Genomic DNA, 5,743 nt, shown 5'->3' on the forward strand with positions numbered 1-5,743 from the left:
AGCTTAATTACCATAAATGTCACTAGAACTCATAAGAGATTTCAGTCTTGCTCTCCAGTTTAGAAGAAAAGGTAGAAGGTTCATATTGAACTTACATAATAACCTCTCAAAAATCCTTCAGTAATGAAATTCAGCTATGTATTTGTATTAAGAGGCAAAGAAGTCGACATATTTTCAGATGTGCCAAAGAATCCATCACACACTCTTCTCCCACCAAAGGGACTCTCGTGTATCAACATGTAGTTGATAGTGATATAGGGGGCACGATAGTCTTTTCTTACAACATACGATGTCAATTTTTAATGGTACAGAGAAAGAAAACCAATGTAGGCCGTCAATTTTGATGGTACAGAGGAAGAAAACCAAAAAAACAGCTACTATATTTTGTTCCTAAAAAATGACAAATATATATATATATATATATATATATATATATATATATATATATATATATATATATATATATATATACCCTTCATACAAACACCCCTATAACAACCTGATGCTTTTAGGAAACAAATAATGTTAATTGCTTATGAAGTTTCTCGGCCTAAAACATCTTATTTCTTTTTTTACTTTTTCCCCAAAAGTGTCCAAAATAGTCATTCCTTTTATTAAATCTTCTATCTTTGATAAACTGATTAACCAATCTTTTTTATGAAATATAATCAAAATATCAAATCCTTAACTTCCTGCTCCAACTTATATTAAAGTGCCACAAGGCATACAAAGGACCAAAACAATCATTCCATATTTTATTGAATGTAAACTCATGGTTTATTAAAAGAAATTGTAGTATACCCTTTTTAACCCCAAAATGACCATAATGCCCCTTAAAATTACATATATTTGTGTATTATAATAGCTTACTTTTTCATTGTATCTTGAAATTTTTTTACCAATAGTAATCAAACTTTTTTAATAAAGTGATATATGCAAAGTGCAAACATCCAGTATCGGTAAAAAGCATAAGTACATTGTTATTTTTGGTTAAAGTTTTCTAATATAAGTTTTTATAAAGACTTTTAGGAGGCATGCAGAGGTTGTTGCATATGATCATGTTGTTTTCCCAATCTTTAACAAACATTACTATTTTATTTTTTTTTATTTCTTTCTTACACATTATTATTTTACTTTATAACGTTTACCATTTCTTATATTACTTTCTTATTATTATATTGCAGAAAGAGAAACAGCAGCAGAATTGCATCCCAGATGAACATTATGTCCCCAACTTGCTTACAGTAAGCAAAATCTTGAATATTGATGTTTTTCCTTTTAGTGATGAAATGTTAAATGACAATTTTACCCTTCCAAATAAATTGTGATTAGATGAGCAAAACCATAAAAAGAGAACTTTTTTTCATCCATTATGAAAAAAAGAAGCAACACCTTAAGTAACTATTCATGCTTCTCATATCCATTAAGTAAATGGCAATTTTACCCTGCTTACCAAATCTAACAGTTGTTCTTTCTCTTTTTTGTAGTGATTCAATCTCAATCTCATCAATGGCAGCCGCAACAAGCACAAGTGAAGCGCAAGGACTTGGCATGGAGGAATTCCATGGGTGCACCCTCCTCCATCTTGCTTGTGAAACTGCAGATATTTGGATGATTAAGCTACTCTTACAGTATGGTGCAGCTGAGATGATGTGAAACGCTCAGAAGGTGTTTCTATTTTACCCTTCTGCACTTTCTCAAAATTACATGAGCAAATTAAGCAAATGGAAGTTGCAGTTGAGATGATGGTGATAAAGAAGAGATTCACCAGGTGTATCGTGTGTCTCAAAGAACAGAAGGCAATCCCTTGCTAGGTGTATTTTGCTAAAGAAGACCTTCTGCCCAATTCATTATATTTACTTGTGATTCTTCTCGGTTAATGATATCAGGACATGAGAGAATGTTATACGTAAGAAATCCTTCTATTTCTCTCAAATGTTGAGTTATGTCATGATAATGATATATATTTCTTTTCAGGTTGTTGATGTTGGAAGCCAGAATTTAAGTCATTGATTTATCCCATGTTGTAAGGAGTCAAATTCAGAATTACCACCTGCAGTCAACTGTTTTGGAGATAGGTAATAATCAAGTAATCTAGCAAGTATATGTGTATGTATGATATTTGTAGGGCTAATCTGATGTAATTTTGTTTGTCTGTTTGAGCAGGCAACACTAGTTCATTCCAAAAGGTTAATTTTTTTGCATTCCCTAAATTTAGGTCTGTAATGCAGGCAGAGGAAGGAACATCAAACTTTTGAGGTACAACAGCTTGCCAACTTTGTCCCTTCTTTAAAAAAAATTGTTACGGGCACCAAAAGAGTTGGGTTTTTGGATATGAGAGATCAGTTAAAGCTGTTGAAGAATTCAAGAGATTTGCAGTAGAAGGCAATGTATATGAAACCATATGTTCCAAGATTTCCCCTTCCATATTTGGCCATGACTATGTAAAAAAAGTTGTGGCTTGTCTCCTGTTTGGAAGATCAAGGAAGGTATAATGCCAACTTTACCCTTGAATATTGTTGTCTGTACTTAATCATTTAGGAGCTCATTTCCTCTATTTCTACAGACTTTACCTGATGGTGTAAGATTGAAGGGTGATATTAATGATTTGGTCTTGGGAGACCAGAAGACAGGTTGGATTAAAAATTAAACAAGGTGTCTCTTAATAGCAATGTAATAATAGGTTAGATAGTTAAGGATTGTATTTTATGCAATGGATTGTATTTTTTGTATATGATTATTTGTAAGACATTAAATTTTTTGTAATGGATTGTATTTTTTGTCTATGATATTTTATTTTCTATTATGAGACATTGAATACAAATTTAATTTGAAAATTAGTAAATCTAAAAATACTATTTTTTTTAAACATTTAAAATTATGATACGCAAAAATGTGTGTCATCTTTATTTATGACCATGGCCTTTCTTGACAGGGGCTTTCTTGATACGCATTGCGTGTCATTAACACGCGCATCGTAAGGTTACGACACGCGAATGCGTGTCGTCTTCCTTTATGACAGGGCCTTTCTTGATATGCATTGTGTGTCGTAAACGCGCGTCGTAATTGCGCGTCGTAAATGAGCGTCGTAAATGCGCGTCATCTCTCTTTATGACAGGGCCTTCCTTGACGCACATTTGCGTGTCGTCTGAGCCCTTTACGATGCACAATGAGCGTCGTAAAAGGTTGTTTTTCTAGTAGTGTTAAGACTAAATTCCTTGCTCACATGTATAAGTGAGCTAAGTGATGGATTAAAGGATCTAGTACACATTGGTGTGAACTGGTTAGATCCACCACAAAGGACAATGAAGTCTATCCGTCATGATTTACTGTTGATTCGGTAAAAATGGTTATCATTACAAGATTAAGTGTAATTCTTATACCTTGAAAAGTTTCAAAGTATAGCAGAACGAATAAGAAGAATCCATTGGGTAGAAAGATAAAAGTTTCTCCAATCTGAAAGGAAAGGAGAGTACTTTAGTATCATGTTTTATGATCATCCTAATGATTATGGAAACCTATCACAATTGATCCTCTAAGGATACATTAGTACATTTATATGACTAAGAAGGCGAATCAGGTACTGTTGAAATGGTTAAAATCAAGAAATGAGTCATACTTCGTTCCAAAATCAAGTTTTAGAGTCATAATCTAGTTACTCCAAGTTGTACCTTGAGTGACATGTTCTAAGTAGGTATACAACACCTTATGAAATGTGGAGTATAAACATTTCTTACTCTTGCACATTTGAAATTGGTATTTGTGATGTTTTGTTTTGAACAAAGACGAACTAAGACCATGTGTTTTCTTGAGAAGAACTCACACTAACTCTTGAATATTTGTTTGTCAAGGAATGTACTTTCACAGGGAATCTTATATGTCAAGAGGTTAGTGAGAGTCTTGTTGATCTTGAAAAAGTTTCAGGAGAATATCGAGAATAAACCTTTTAGTAATCATTGGCACACGACCTAAGGTTGATAACCTATCGTGTTGACACATTCTTGTTTCTGTGCCCATTCAAGTTGAGTTGGAAATGCTTATCAGTTCTATGGTTTTTCATTTGATTGCATAAAGCAAAACACCTTTATCAGTGAAACTACATTGATTTGTATGGGTTAGCTGCCCAATAACTTGGAAGCGTTGGTAGGCCTTTGGGCAATCGGATGGAAAGAAATTAAGATTCACTATTAGAAAATAGACCTTTAATGACGCGCTTTTTACGACACGTGCTGATTAATGATACGCAAAAGGACGTGCCCTTAAAATAGTGTCATCTCTCCAAAAAATTTAAGGATTTACATCACGCATTATTGCGTGCCCTTAATTTAGTGTCTCAAGAAAAAAAAAATTAAAAACACGGAGGGCGCTTTATCTTAAACGCGCGTCGTCTGTACCTGTCGCTTTATAATTTTAATGAAACGCGCTTTTAGTTAATGAAGGGGGAAACGAAATCCCCAAAATTTTGAAAACCCGCCTTGTTTTTTTTATCTTCTATCTACTTTTCATCCTTGCAATCCACTCTGCCCTCTATGATACTCTCTCTTCTAGATCTCCCTTCATTCTCTACCTCCCGTCTCTCTGTAAACCTCGAAGGTGAATCGTAATTGAACTGCGAGGTCTCCTTCTTTTTCTTTGTTTTCTCAGGTAGGACATCATCCCAATCCATTAACCCCTTTCATTTTTCATTAAAAAAACCCTAATTGACTTGGCAAGTTCATGAACCAGATGTAACACATTCCAAACTGGGGATTTAACCAAACCCGATAGAGCCATTGACGGAATCTTTGGATTCAATCAACAAGGACTCTCTATAATCGCGCAACTTTCTTCACAAGGGATCACTCCAGGTCTTCAATCTATCAATCTACAATGGCCACTGTCAAGTTACATCGAATCAATGTCTAGGGTTTCAAATGCTTCAAGTTCTTCCCAAATAACTTCCCCTCTCAAGACGATTTTCCTCGATCGTATCTTTATGGCAACGATTCTCTCTCGATCGGATCGAAGACCGCTCACTCTCTCCTTAGATCTCCATGCGAGTCTGATCCCCCTCTCTGTAACACCCTCGTTTCCTTCCAGAAATCGAAGACCATTCTCTCTCGATCGTATCTTTATGGCAAAATTTAGACACAATAATCTCAACATAAAATTGGTAACTGAACTCCTCTTCACCTCTACCCTACTCCATCTACAACGATTCCTCACATTTACAAACCCTAGTCCAGTTGCGCTTCTAGCCTTGGTCCTTTTTCTTCATCCGTTCAGCAAATAAGGGGAACACGACCTTGATCAGATGGATTGGATAGAGAAGATAACATGAGTTATTGCCTCGTTGCTAAGCTCTCAGGTTCCCGAGAGGGTGAGTAATCTAGTTCGACAGACATATGAAATTTTGAATATTAAATCTCTTGTGTTTATGTTTATGTTTTCAGTGTTTATCTGGTAGTCCTATGGGCAGTAGCCATCATCGATCCGCCAGTGATAGCCTATCCAAACCCCGGCCGCCTATAAGTCATTCGATGAAATGCCTAAGGCAATTAAGGTATTCATTCCAACTTATCTTTTCCCGATTCATGAGCTTATTATATGTGTTTTACCATCTATTTTCTTCAGGCATGCTTAACATGGTTTAGTTACATTTTGATGTCTCAACAGAAGTAACATCGTGCTTTGATGTTCATCTTTCTGGAACAATCGATACTAGAAAACTTGCTTCTGTTTTGGCTTCTACTAGTCTAGAAAA

This window comes from Lactuca serriola, chromosome 4 (assembly GCF_051521515.1).
Source record: "Lactuca serriola cultivar US96UC23 chromosome 4, Lser_US96UC23_V15, whole genome shotgun sequence".
In the NCBI taxonomy this organism is placed as follows: domain Eukaryota; kingdom Viridiplantae; phylum Streptophyta; class Magnoliopsida; order Asterales; family Asteraceae; genus Lactuca; species Lactuca serriola.